This window comes from Salmo salar, unplaced genomic scaffold, assembly GCF_965601325.2.
Source record: "Salmo salar unplaced genomic scaffold, fSalSal1 ptg000136l, whole genome shotgun sequence".
NCBI classification, from domain to species: Eukaryota; Metazoa; Chordata; class Actinopteri; order Salmoniformes; family Salmonidae; genus Salmo; species Salmo salar.
In genome coordinates, this window is record NW_027675321.1 from 1,186,423 (window position 1) to 1,202,500 (window position 16,078).

The 16,078-nt window shown below is 41.9% G+C and overlaps 1 long non-coding RNA gene across 1 annotated transcript in view; it reads left to right on the forward strand.

Annotated features, from left to right (window-relative positions):
* Nucleotides 1–8,352: 8,352 nt before the first annotated feature.
* LOC106591337 (uncharacterized) overlaps nucleotides 8,353–16,078 on the forward strand; it is an 8,564-nt gene continuing 838 nt past the window's right edge. Inside the window, exons 1-3 of the long non-coding RNA XR_014383161.1 lie at nucleotides 8,353–8,579; nucleotides 10,617–10,700; nucleotides 12,275–12,373. This is a non-coding gene — a long non-coding RNA (uncharacterized LOC106591337). The remainder of the gene's footprint in view (nucleotides 8,580–10,616; nucleotides 10,701–12,274; nucleotides 12,374–16,078) is intronic.

Consider the following 16,078-nt stretch of genomic DNA (forward strand, 5'->3'; position numbering starts at 1 on the left):
AGGCTACCTGCCACCCCTCCACTCTAACCACTAGGCTACCTGCCACCCCCTCCACTCTAACCACTAGACTACCTGCCACCCCTCCACTCTAACCACTAGGCTACCTGCCACCCCCTCCACTCTAACCACTAGGCTACCTGCCACCCCTCCACTCTAACCACTAGGCTACCTGCCACCCCTCCACTCTAACCACTAGGCTACCTGCCACCCCCTCCACTCTAACCACTAGGCTACCTGCCACCCCTCCACTCTAACCACTAGGCTACCTGCCACCCCCAACACTCTAACCACTAGGCTACCTGCCACCCCCTCCACTCTAACCACTAGGCTACCTGCCACCCCCTCCACTCTAACCAATAGGCTACCTGCCACCCCTCCACTCTAACCACTAGGCTACCTGCCACCCCCAACACTCTAACCACTAGGCTACCTGCCACCCCCTCCACTCTAACCACTAGGCTACCTGCCACCCCTCCACTGTAACCACTAGACTACCTGCCACCACTCCACTCTAACCACTAGACTACCTGTCTCCCCTCCACTCTAACCACTAGACTACCTGCCACCCCTCCACTCTAACCACTAGGCTACCTGCCACCCCTCCACACTAACCACTAGGCTACCTGCCACCCCCTCCACTCTAACCACTAGACTACCTGCCACCCCTCCACTCTAACCACTAGGGTACCTGCCACCCCCTCCACTCTAACCACTAGACTACCTGCCACCCCTCCACTCTAACCACTAGGCTACCTGCCACCCCTCCACTCTAACCACTAGGCTACCTGCCACCCCCTCCACTCTAACCACTAGGCTACCTGCCACCCCTCCACTCTAACCACTAGACTACCTGCCACCCCTCCACTCTAACCACTAGGCTACCTGCCACCCCTCCACTCTAACCACTAGGCTACCTGCCACCCCTCCACTCTAACCACTAGGCTACCTGCCACCCCCTCCACTCTAACCACTAGGCTACCTGCCAACCCTCCACTCTAACCACTAGGCTACCTGCCACCCCTCCACTCTAACCACTAGGCTACCTTCCACCCCTCCACTCTAACCACTAGGCTACCTGCCACCGCTCCACTCTAACCACTAGGCTACCTGCCACCCCTCCACTCTAACCACTAGGCTACCTGCCACCCCTCCACTCTAACCACTAGGCTACCTGCCGCCCCTCCACTCTAACCACTAGGCTACCTGCCGCCCCTCCACTCTAACCACTAGGCTACCTGCCACCCCTCCACTCTAACCACTAGGCTACCTGCCACCCCCTCCACTCTAACCACTAGGCTACCTGCCACCCCTCCACTCTAACCACTAGACTACCTGCCACCCCCTCCACTCTAACCACTAGGCTACCTGCCACCCCTCCACTCTAACCACTAGACTACCTGCCACCCCCTCCACTCTAACCACTAGGCTACCTGCCACCCCTCCACTCTAACCACTAGACTACCTGCCACCCCTCCACTCTAACCACTAGACTACCTGCCACCCCCTCCACTCTAACCACTAGACTACCTGCCACCCCCAACACTCTAACCACTAGGCTACCTGCCACCCCTCCACTCTAACCACTAGACTACCTGCCACCGCTCCACTCTAACCACTAGACTACCTGCCACCGCCAACACTCTAACCACTACACTACCTGCCACCCCTCCACTCTAACCACTAGGCTACCTGCCACCCCCTCCACTCTAACCACTAGGCTACCTGCCACCCCTCCACTCTAACCACTAGGCTACCTGCCACCCCCTCCACTCTAACCACTAGGCTACCTGCCACCCCTCCACTCTAACCACTAGACTACCTGCCACCCCCTCCACTCTAACCACTAGGCTACCTGCCACCCCTCCACTCTAACCACTAGACTACCTGCCACCCCCTCCACTCTAACCACTAGGCTACCTGCCACCCCTCCACTCTAACCACTAGACTACCTGCCACCCCTCCACTCTAACCACTAGACTACCTGCCACCCCTCCACTCTAACCACTAGACTACCTGCCACCCCCTCCACTCTAACCACTAGGCTACCTGCCACCCCTCCACTCTAACCACTAGACTACCTGCCACCCCTCCACTCTAACCACTAGACTACCTGCCACCCCCTCCACTCTAACCACTAGACTACCTGCCACCCCCAACACTCTAACCACTAGGCTACCTGCCACCCCTCCACTCTAACCACTAGACTACCTGCCACCGCTCCACTCTAACCACTAGACTACCTGCCACCCCCAACACTCTAACCACTACACTACCTGCCACCCCTCCACTCTAACCACTAGGCTACCTGCCACCCCCTCCACTCTAACCACTAGGCTACCTGCCACCCCTCCACTCTAACCACTAGGCTACCTGCCACCCCCTCCACTCTAACCACTAGGCTACCTGCCACCCCTCCACTCTAACCACTAGACTACCTGCCACCCCCTCCACTCTAACCACTAGGCTACCTGCCACCCCTCCACTCTAACCACTAGACTACCTGCCACCCCCTCCACTCTAACCACTAGGCTACCTGCCACCCCTCCACTCTAACCACTAGACTACCTGCCACCCCTCCACTCTAACCACTAGACTACCTGCCACCCCCTCCACTCTAACCACTAGACTACCTGCCACCCCCAACACTCTAACCACTAGGCTACCTGCCACCCCTCCACTCTAACCACTAGACTACCTGCCACCGCTCCACTCTAACCACTAGACTACCTGCCACCCCCAACACTCTAACCACTAGACTACCTGCCACCCCCTCCACTCTAACCACTAGACTACCTGCCACCCCCAACACTCTAACCACTAGGCTACCTGCCACCCCTCCACTCTAACCACTAGACTACCTGCCACCACACCACTCTAACCACTAGACTACCTGCCACCCCCAACACTCTAACCACTACACTACCTGCCACCCCTCCACTCTAACCACTAGGCTACCTGCCACCCCCTCCACTCTAACCACTAGGCTACCTGCCACCCCTCCACTCTAACCACTAGGCTACCTGCCACCCCCTCCACTCTAACCACTAGGCTACCTGCCACCCCTCCACTCTAACCACTAGACTACCTGCCACCCCCTCCACTCTAACCACTAGGCTACCTGCCACCCCTCCACTCTAACCACTAGACTACCTGCCACCCCCTCCACTCTAACCACTAGGCTACCTGCCACCCCTCCACTCTAACCACTAGGTTACCTGCCACCCCCTCCACTCTAACCACTAGGCTACCTGCCACCCCTCCACTCTAACCACTAGGCTACCTGCCACCCCTCCACTCTAACCACTAGGCTACCTTCCACCCCTCCACTCTAACCACTAGGCTACCTGCCACCGCTCCACTCTAACCACTAGGCTACCTGCCACCCCTCCACTCTAACCACTAGGCTACCTGCCACCCCTCCACTCTAACCACTAAGCTACCTGCCGCCCCTCCACTCTAACCACTAGGCTACCTGCCGCCCCTCCACTCTAACCACTAGGCTACCTGCCACCCCTCCACTCTAACCACTAGGCTACCTGCCACCCCCAACACTCTAACCACTAGGCTACCTGCCACCCCTCCACTCTAACCACTAGGCTACCTGCCACCATGCCCCCATCTGCCGAACCATAAATATTTTGTTGTATATTTTGTAACTGTAAGTGTTAACTCTTGAAACAGGGACTTCCTGGAACCATAAAGCAGTGATTGTGGTGTCTTTATGCTCATGGTCAGATTTCACTGTTCTAATATCATCATTTTTTACTAACATACATTTATAATGAGTAGTTAACATTATGTTTTACTAACCTACATTTATAATGAGTAATTAACATTATGTTTTACTAACCTACATTTATAATGAGTAATTAACATTATGTTTTACTAACATACATTTATAATGAGTAATTAACATTATGTTTTACTAACCTACATTTATAATGAGTAATTAACATTGTGTTTTACTAGCCTACATTTATAATGAGTAATTAACATTATGTTTTACTAACCTACATTTATAATGAGTAATTAACATTGTGTTTTACTAACCTACATTTATAATGAGTAATTAACATTATGTTTTACTAACCTACATTTATAATGAGTAATTAACATTATGTTTTACTAACCTACATTTATAATGAGTAATTAACATTGTGTTTTATTAACCTACATTTATAATGAGTAATTAACATTATGTTTTACTAACCTACATTTATAATGAGTAATTAACATTATGTTTTACTAGCCTATATTTATAATGAGTAATTAACATTATGTTTTACTAACCTACATTTATAATGAGTAATTAACATTATGTTTTACTAACCTACATTTATAATGAGTAATTAACATTATGTTTTACTAACCTACATTTATAATGAGTAATTAACATTATGTTTTACTAACCTACATTTATAATGAGTAATTAACATTATGTTTTACTAACCTACATTTATAATGAGTAATTAACATTATGTTTTACTAACCTACATTTATAATGAGTAATTAACATTATGTTTTACTAACCTACATTTATAATGAGTAATTAACATTATGTTTTACTAACCTACATTTATAATGAGTAATTAACATTATGTTTTACTAACCTACATTTATAATGAGTAATTAACATTATGTTTTACTAACCTACATTTATAATGAGTAATTAACATTATGTTTTACTAACCTACATTTATAATGAGTAATTAACATTATGTTTTACTAACCTACATTTATAATGAGTAATTAACATTATGTTTTACTAGCCTATATTTATAATGAGTAATTAACATTATGTTTTACTAACCTACATTTATAATGAGTAATTAACATTATGTTTTACTAACCTACATTTATAATGAGTAATTAACATTATGTTTTACTAACCTACATTTATAATGAGTAATTAACATTATGTTTTACTAACCTACATTTATAATGAGTAATTAACATTATGTTTTACTAACCTACATTTATAATGAGTAATTAACATTATGTTTTACTAACCTACATTTATAATGAGTAATTAACATTATGTTTTACTAACCTACATTTATAATGAGTAATTAACATTATGTTTTACTAACCTACATTTATAATGAGTAATTAACATTATGTTTTACTAACCTACATTTATAATGAGTAATTAACATTATGTTTTACTAACCTACATTTATAATGAGTAATTAACATTATGTTTTACTAACCTACATTTATAATGAGTAATTAACATTATGTTTTACTAACCTACATTTATAATGAGTAATTAACATTATGTTTAACTAACCTACATTTATAATGAGTAATTAACATTATGTTTTACTAACATACATTTATAATGAGTAATTAACATTATGTTTTACTAACATACATTTATAATGAGTAATTAACATTATGTTTTACTAACCTACATTTATAATGAGTAATTAACATTATGTTTTACTAACCTACATTTATAATGAGTAATTAACATTATGTTTTACTAACCTACATTTATAATGAGTAATTAACATTATGTTTAACTAACCTACATTTATAATGAGTAATTAACATTATGTTTTACTAACATACATTTATAATGAGTAATTAACATTGTTTATTCATTATTGTCATGACTTCCGCCGAAGTCGGTCCCTCTCCTTGTTCGGCGGTCGACGTCACCGGCCTTCTAGCCATCACTGATCCACTTTTCATTTTCCATTGGTTTTGTCTTGTCTTCCATCACACCTGGTTCCAATCCCATCAATGACATGTTGTGTATTTAACCCTCTGTTTCCCCTCATGTCCTTGTCGGTGATTGTTTGTTGTATGTAATGGTGCATTTATGCTCTGGTGTGCGACGGGTTTTCTACCCACTTCCTTTATTTTGTATATGTTGGTTTTCGGAATTTGCGAGCACTTATTAAACGATTCCGTTTATACCAAGTTCGTTCTCCTGCGCCTGACTTCCCTGCCACCAACACGCACGCTTTACAATATGTTTCACTAACATACATTTATAATGAGTAATTAACATTGTGTTTTATTCATTATGTGTTTTCTTTCCAGTACACATGATATTTTGCCACAGACACTCCATTTGATTACTTGATCGTAAGTGGTATTATGTCAAATGCAGAAAAGGTATTAATTTAGAATTTACAGATTCTCGAAATGAGCAATTGGAAATGCATTGTGACTGTTCTCGTCCTTCAGCCTGATATACCTGGTCTGAGGAGATGGTGGTGTGTGGTCCTTCAGCCTGGTCTGAGGAGATGGTGGTGTGTGGTCCTTCAGCCTGGTCTGAGGAGATGGGGGTGTCTGGTCCTTCAGCCTGGTCTGAGGAGATGGTGGTGTCTGGTCCTTCAGCCTGGTCTGAGGAGATGGTGGTGTCTGGTCCTTCAGCCTGGTCTGAGGAGATGGTGGTGTCTGGTCCTTCAGCCTGGTCTGAGGAGATGGTGGTGTCTGGTCCTTCAGCCTGGTCTGAGGAGATGGTGGTGTCTGGTCCTTCTGGGGAACCTGGAGCTGGACAGGTACAATCTGTTATTTGAATAAAAGTCAATGTCTTTGGAAGATTATCCCAAGTGATATTTAATTTTGAAGTGTTGGTACTTTTTTCTGAAAATATCCAGGCATGGCAGAAGGCTTGTCCACTGGATAGACTAAGGCAAGGCTTTGTTAAGGGGGATCTCCAGCATAGATTATGAATTTAACGGAAAAAGGAGACGTGGAAGTCACCCATGTCAGTGTCATGTCATGAAGTTGGTCATTTCTGATAACGAAACCATTTGGAAAATATGACATTATGTCCTGTTCCCAAATGTACTAGTTAAAGGTTTTAGACTACAGTATGTTATACTGTAACTAAAATGGTTTTAGACTACAGTATGTTATAACTACAACTAAAATGGTGTCATGATTTTTACAAACAGCATCAAATATACACTACATGACCAAATGTATGTGGACACCTGCTCACCGACCATCTCATTCCAAAGTCAAGGGCATTAATATGGAGTTGGTCCCCCCTTTGGTGCTATAACAGCCGCCACTCTTCTGGGAAGGCTTTCCACTAGATGTTGGAACATTGCTGCGGGGACTTGATTCCATTCAGCCACAAGAGCATTAGGAAGGTCGGGCACTGATGTTGGGTGATTAGGCCCTGGCTCGCAGTTGACGTTCCAATTCATCCCAAAGGTGTTCAACGGGGTTGAGGTCAGGGCTCTGTGAAGGACAGTCAATTTCTTCCACACCAATCTCGACAAACAATTTCTGTATGGACCTCGCTTTGTGCACAGGGACATTGTCAATCAGAAATAGGAATGGGCCTTCCCCAAAATGTTGCCACAGTTGCCAGCACAGAATCATCTAGAATGTAATTGTATGTTGTAGCGTTACGATTTCCCTTCACTGGAACTAAGGGGACTAGCCCGAACCATGGAAAAACAGCCCCAGACCATTATTCCTCCTCCACCAAACTTTACAGTTGGCAGTATACGTTGGGGCAGGTAGTGTTCTCCTGGCATCCGCCAATCCCAGACGTGACAGTCGGACTGCCAGATGGTGAAGCGTGATTCATTACTCCAGAAAACGCGCTTCAGCACTTGGCTGCCCGTTCTGTGAGTTTGTGTGGCCTACCACTTCACGCTTGAGCCATTGTTTCTCCAAGATGTTTCCACTTCACAATAACTGCATTTACAGTTGACCAGGGAATCTCTAGCAGGGCAGAAATGTGATGAACTGACTTTGTGGAAAGGTGGCATCCTATGACGGTGCCACGTTGAAAATCACTGAGCTCTTCAGTAAGGCCTTTCTACTGCCAATGTTTGTCTATGGAGATTACATGGCTGTGTGCTCAATTTTATAGACCTGTCAGCAGCAGGTGTCTGAAATTGCTGAATCCACAAATTTGAAGGGGTGTCTACATACTTTTGTATATCTAGTGTGTGTGTATTTATATATATACACTAGATATACACTAGATATACACTAGATATACAAAAGTATGTAGAACTGCGCATGTGCAGGCCGTCAAACCAAAGACACATACATTTATACTAACTAGACACAGACGCACATGTCATGGAGACGTTGGTTTGCTGAACTGATGGTAGAAACACACCGTCGGGTCTAACGGTCGTCTCACACCGAACTGTGCATGTGCAGGCCGTCAAACCAAAGACACTCCTTCGATATAAAGTCGTTTTTGACTAAAATAATAACGTGTCAGTTTGTCTCTTTCACGAAGTTGGAGTAATAACATGTTCAAATACTTAAGACATTGGCTCGAATCTAGGTTTTGCCTTTAGATTTAGAGAAAATGTACAACTAAGGAGGAATTTTTCACTTCTGACTTCTCAATCCCCAAATCACAACATCGGTCTACTTCCTACAGTCTGCTTCCCAAGCGGTCCCAGTAGACTCGGGATGTTGGTCTCTGGGTTTAGGAATTCTGTTATGTCATTTCCTCATGAAGTTGAAAGTAAGTTTGTGGGCTAATGCACGTACGAAAGGGATGTTGAAACTCTGGCGCACATTTCTCGGCAACATTAGAAGTCGGGTAAAAGTATTGATTTGAAGGAAAGACGAGCAGACTGGTAAGTCTAGAAGCTACTTACACACTATTATAAAGTTAGGTCGTAGTCAGACATTTAATAGTCAAGAGTAGGTTTGATCTATGATCTCTTATCACCATGGGTGTAGTGCTGAGGAGCGCGAGGGAGCACTTTCAATTTGAGAATACAATAAACATTATTCTGATCAATTCTAAATAAATTATATTTAATTACCAGGTAAATGGTAACGTTACTGTTACAAAAAAATACTGATTTCTAATAAGATTTTAGCACGGTTAGCTTAAGCTGAATAGTCAGAAAAAATTGGAGGATGGATTTTATACATCTTCTAAAACAGGGCTCTCCGATCCTGTTCCTGGAGAGATACCATCCTTTAGGTTTTCATTCCTATTCAAAACTAGTCACCTGATTAAAATAATGAGTTGGTTTATAAGATAAATCAGGTTAGTTACAGCTGTGGTTGTAGTGAGACCCTACCGGAGGGTAGCGCTCCAGGAACAAGGTTGGAGTGAGACCCTACCGGAGGGTAGCGCTCCAGGAACAGGGTTGGAGTGAGACCCTACCGGAGGGTAGCGCTCCAGGAACAGAGTTGGAGTAAAACCCTACCGGAGGGTAGCGCTACAGAAACAGGGTTGGAGTGTAACCCTACCGGAGGGTAGCGCTCCAGGAACAGGGTTGTAGTGAAACCCTACCGGAGGGTAGCGCTCCAGGAACAGGGTTGTAGTGTAACCCTACCGGAGGGTAGCGCTCCAGGAACAGGGTTGTAGTGTAACCCTACCAGGTTTAGACTGGTCATCTATGATATGTAGGTTATATACAGTACATTCTCTGTCCTGCTACTGGTAGGACTATAACATTATGTTGATCTGAACAGGTTTAGACTGGTCATCTATGATATGTAGGTTATATACAGTACATTCTCTGTCCTGCTACTGGTAGGACTATAACATTATGTGAACTGATCTGAACAGGTTTAGGCTGGTCATCTATGATATGTAGGTTATGTACAGTACATTCTCTGTCCTGCTACTGGTAGGACTATAACATTATGTTGATCTGAACAGGTTTAGACTGGTCATCTATGATATGTAGGTTATATACAGTACATTCTCTGTCCTGCTACTGGTAGGACCAGGGACGGAAATCCCGGGGGGGACGGGGGACACACGACAATGCATCACAATGGTTTGATCCACTGCCAGTTCCTTAGCTTGCTAGGTAACAGAGAGGTCGTATCTATTGTCTGAAAGGCACTCAATGCACGTAACTGACGTGAGGTTAATCCAGTCAATCGCGCACACACACTAGCTGATTATGCAGAGCTAGCGCGCAAATATTAACTATTAAGCTAGCTAGTACCTATTCCATTTATGTGGCGTCGTCAAAGATGGAATCTGCATGCAGATGATGTAAGTTAGTGCTTCAAAGTCCCTGTGATAAGGTTAGCGATAAACTGAAATCCAAACTGAACAGAACTACACTCTCTTCTACCATTGTCTTAAATATATTTAATGGTCTCGTTGCAAAAGCTAAATTGTCACAAGTTAACTTTTATTTATTTATTTTATTTCACCTTTATTTAACCCGGGTAGCAAAGATTATAGCAAACACCACTGAAACTGAATTGGTGCTCGCTTGCTTTGCAAATTCAGCTATTGTTGGAAGCCAGCCAATATGAAACAAACTATTAAAATTACAAAAGGTTGCAGCATATAATGTGTAAATGGTGAACTCATACAGCTGTCAACTCTTGTCATTTTAATCCGTTTCACATTTGCTAGCTACCTTTTAGATCGAAGCCCAAATAGAATGATAAAAGATAAGATGATAGAAGCCCATCTCCTACTGTAAATAACCTACACACTGTGTGTGTGTGTGTAGCCAGCCAGCCAGGTAGAAAAATGGCAGAAAAATAAAAGACGGACATCAGAGTATTTTTCAATACACCAAACGTATAGTAAAAACCCTAGTAGCCTAATATCTCAAAGACTAGTTGATAAAATGTTCATAAGAAAGAAGTGAAATGCTAATAGAAATGTTTCACAATGATGTCATTAGGCAGAGCAGGCAACAGATGGCACACAGACAGCAGAGTTGGGGACAGATATGCAGGGACAGACTGGCAGAGACAGGGAGTCTCAGGTAAGTTTGTTGAGTCTTTGTTTGTCAACATTATGAAAGGTTCTCCATTTTTTTTACTTGTATAATAGGAACATAATTGGAAAATGCCATGGATACCTCCACTCTCAACTTAAACTGGTGACTGAACTAAGATTTGTTAAAGGCAATGGTATTGCTGTTGTGATTAGTTGTGTAGTTTTGGGTACTGGTAGTTAGGAGTACGGCAAACACCTTATTTCTTTGGTTCCTCAATATACATTTACCATATTACAATGTAGGCTATGTGTTACAGCACTACTTTTGGTGTCCCCCTCAGGAATTGCTCTTGAGAAAATTTCATGTAATTGTCCCCTCCAAAGTTGATATCAGATTTTCGCCAATGGGTAGGACTATAACATTATGTTGATCTGAACAGGTTTAGACTGGTCATCTATGAAATGTAGGTTATATACAGTACATTCTCTGTCCTGCTACTGGTAGGACTATAACATTATGTTGATCTGAACAGGTTTAGACTGGTCATCTATGATATGTAGGTTATATACAGTACATTCTCTGTCCTGCTACTGGTAGGACTATAACATTATGTTGATCTGAACAGGTTTAGACTGGTCATCTATGATATATAGGTTATATACAGTACATTCTCTGTCCTGCTACTGGTAGGACTATAACATTATGTTGATCTGAACAGGTTTAGACTGGTCATCTATGATATGTAGGTTATATACAGTACATTCTCTGTCCTGCTACTGGTAGGACTATAACATTATCTTGATCTGAACAGGTTTAGACTGGTCATCTATGATATGTAGGCTATAGCCGAGGTATAGACCTTGATCTGCATATCACTAACAAAACGCCATTATATATTATAACCTAGCCTACTTTACATAATATAATGATTTCCCCCTCAGATCAATCATGCCCGTTTTAGCCCTTCTGTCTACATTCTCAGATACGTTTAGAAAAGAACAGATTGAAAGACAATAAATAGTCTACTGTTAGTGAATACAAATACGTGTGAGACATGGCCTTGTGTTGCTGTTCTGTCTATAACTACCTTAACAAACAGAGACTTATTATTATTATTATTATTATTATTATTATTATTATTATTATTATTATTGTTATTATTATTATTATTGTTATTGTTGCTGTACTGTCTATAACTACCTTAACAAACAGTGACTTATTATTATTATTATTATTATTATTATTATTAATATTATTATTATTATTGTTGCTGTACTGTCTATAACTACCTTAACAAACAGTGACTTATTATTATTATTATTATTATTATTGTTGCTGTACTGTCTATAACTACAGTGACTTATTATTATTATTATTATTATTATTATTGTTGCTCTACTGTCTGTAACTACCTTAACATACAGTGACTTATTATTATTGACAGTTACCAAGGAGATGAAATTTTACAACTACATATTCATGTGATTGCATTAAATCACCTGACTGTTTTGATATGTCTGTTAAGTAAATGTTTTATAAGAGATAATTATTAAATGATAACAATTGACATTCAAGAATTACTGTGTCAACCACAACCAACATGCTGGATCTCTGTTTAGGGGTCAGTGCTCTAAAATGAGTCTCTCTGGGGAGAGAGTGGAGGGGGGCCCTGCCTCTAAAATGAGTCTCTCTGGGGAACATGACACCAAATCTAAGAGGTGAGATGACAATTTTGTTTAAGAATTATTAAGAGTTTTTTTCAAAAATGCCATTTCCAAAAATTTTCACATTTGTTTTTTTAATCATAAATGGCTGCTTATGGGACCTTCAATATTACCGTTCTCAGATTTTTAATTCATAGTTTTTAGATGTGTATTATTATTAATTTTTTATTGCAAAACGCAATATATCCATTGTTTAGCAGGAATGGAATGTTCGTATTCTGTATATTTGACTGGGATATGTGATTGTCTCACCTAGATATCTTTAGATGAATGCACTTACTGTAAATCTCTCTGGATAAGAGCATCTGCTAAATCAGGGGTTCTCAATCCGGGGTCTGTGGAGGTACTGCAGGGGCTCCACGGCACCCTGAATGTACTCGTTACAATGTACCACATTTGATAGAATTTTCACATGACACGACCACTTTGCCTGCTCTTAATTATTGCCTAATATAATGGAATACATATTTTCTTTACCAATTCTGATCGTTGTTACAATAAGAATTTTGACAATATTCCCGTTATATCACCACACTCTTCACACCCGTTTAACAACTCTAAATAGCTTTGGCATAGTAGGCATCAAGTCCCTTGCCAATAATGTTGCCTACAACGTTGCATACAATGTTCATTTTCATCGAACACATATTACGCCCGAGATGCCTTCAACTGCCTAATTTATAGCCACGCCCAATTTAGGATTATTTTTTAACAATGTGATGTTGCGCTCCAAAGGGATATCTTGAAATAACATGATGTAGATAATTAAATAATCAAAAGAAAACCGTGTTTATTTTACACTCTTAGAAAAGAAGGTTCCTTATAGAACCAAAAAGGCTTCTATCACTTCCTTAATATATGGAACCACTAAAAGTTATATATATTTTTGGGTTCAGTGAAGAAGATCTACTAGAGTTCTGATCAACGGAAGGTGAATGTTTTGAGGATGTGAACCCAGCAGCCCTCCAGTGGTCAGATCAATTCCACCTGTTTATTTCAGCACTCGGCCCAGGATTCGAACCAGCCACCTTTCAAACACAGGTTCAAATCCCGCCACAGCTCCAACTCCTTAGCCTCTGGGTGAAAACCAGAGATAATCTTCAGAAATAAGCATGAGTTAATCTGCCAAAATGAAGACAAAATGCTATGCAGACATACATGGTATCACTTGTGATACATAAATATTATACATACATATTATACATAAATATTACACATAAATATCATACATAAATATGATACATAAATATTATAAATAAATATTACACATACATATTATTCATAAATAATTTCCAAAAGCACAAGACATACTGTTGCATGTAGGTCTATATTATTAATGGATTGATCATATAGAAATAGAAAACAATATTTTTACTACCCCAAAGTATTTACATGTGGTGCAGGAACCACTGACTCGCTGCATTATTCTATAGTATTATCAAGACACCTGCTGTTAACTCTTAACTACTTAGGACAGCTCACGAGGTGTCCTAAATATCTGCTGACTAGGTGGGAGTAGAGACTTCATGCATAGCTTTAATTTATACCCAGAAGTGTAAAATGTCTGTATTCTCAGCACTTATACGACCAATTTTCTACTCTGAGACGCTTTGTGGATATGGGCCCAGATCTCAAAATATTGTTGCAATAAATGTTTGTTTAACATAGAGAAAAATGAATATTACTAATGTAACCCACTGTAAAGACTGGGTTTAGTTGATTGTGTGGCACTGCTCTTGTCCGCGTTCTGGAACTGGCCCCGTCCCCGTACAGAACTGTCCACGTCCCCATACTGTGTGGCGCCAAACATATTGTCAGGTTACGTGCAGAGTGGGCTGAGGTGATCTTGGGGAATAATGACAGAGTTTGTTACAGTGTTGAGACACCGAAGTTTATTGTTCAATTTGCTTTTGGTTTACGGTCAGGGACAGTATGAGTGTAGCCAGATCCTTTTCACTCTCTATCCTTGTTTCATTTTGTGGTTCACCGGATTCGTCATCATCATCGAGACAAACGACAGATGAACGTCCTGCTAGCTAGCCAAGCTAGTCGGTACAGCTAGGTATGCTAGCTAGCTACTCTACCAGCAGCATCATAGTTATCCTAGCTAGTCGGTACAGCTAGGTAAGCTAGCTAGCTACTCTACCAGCAGCATCCTAGTTATCCTCGCTAGTCGGTACAGCTAGGTAAGCTAGCTAGCTACTCTACCAGCAGCATCCTAGTTATCCAAGCTAGTCGGTACAGCTGGGTAAGCTAGCTAGCTACTCTACCAGCAGCATCCTAGTTATCCTAGCTAGTCGGTACAGCTAGGTAAGCTAGCTAGCTACTATACCAGCAGCATCCTAGTTATCCTAGCTAGCCGGTACAGCTAGGTAAGCTAGCTAGCTACTCTACCAGCAGCATCCTAGTTATCCTCGCTAGTCGGTACAGCTAGGTAAGCTAGCTAGCTACTCTACCAGCAGCATCCTAGTTATCCTAGCTAGTCGGTACAGCTAGGTAAGCTAGCTAGCTACTCTACCAGCAGCATCCTAGTTATCCAATCCTCCCTCTCTCGTTGACAGATGCTGGCTACCTCTGTCCGGTTCTCCTCTCTTCACTAGATGGACGGTAACTTTAGTGTTTAACCCCTCTGTATCCAAGGACTAAACTTTTGAATATTATTTTCGGGGCGCCTCAAGTAGGCTGGACACATTCCATTTTTTTTTTAAATTCTCAGCTGCCTCACCAACGTCTGAATGTGCATTAATAACTTTTAATTGCTAAATATTTCCAATAGATGGCAGCATAAGACCACAAAGCATCAGTTATAGGCTACAAGCAGCAGTATGATTGACATAAAATAGCATGCAACCACAGACTATATGTCCCATGATTTTCTAAAATGGTCACTCATTAACATGACTTTAGTTAGCTATATATCTCGTTTTAGGGCTGTGTTGCTTTTGGGAGAGCAAAATAATAGTGACTATAGCAGGTATTGAACCCCGGGTAAATTATCACTAGTCAGAACCTCAACCTCAGTATACATGCATTATAAAAAGTCATCTTAATATCTGATATTGCGAGTAAACAACCTCGGAATAGAAAAGACAAGAGTGCGCCTTCCAGCCCACCAATAAATTACATAATTCAACCCTCTCGGTTAGTAAATTTACCTCAACATGCCCCTGGAGAAGGCAGAGCGACGACACCAGCTTTTTACCGGGGCTGAGTTGACTACTAGAGAGAGAAGGCAGAGTGACGACACCAGCTTTTTACCGGGGCTGAGTTGACTACTAGAGAGAGAAGGCAGAGTGAAGACACCAGCTTTTTACCGGGGCTGAGTTGACTACTAGAGAGAGAAGGCAGAGTGAAGACACCAGCTTTTTACTGGGGCTGAGTTGACTACTAGAGAGAGAAGACAGAGTGGCTCGATGGTGGTTGATGAATTTGACAATGAATGTACCAGGAAAATACGTTTTTCTCAACCAGAGGTGTCTGAATTAATGTTCAGGCTTATTGATAATCGTTATAGTAATGAAGTATAATTTCAAACATGAGCATAAAAACAGGTAATAATAAACATGAATCATCATTATATTACTTCACAGTAATCTGTTAAATGCTTTTTCAGTCCTTCCTCTTGCGTTAGCAGTGTGGAAAGGGACAGAAAGAAGCGTGGGGAGTGGTGGTGTATCCAGGGAGAAAACTAAACTAATA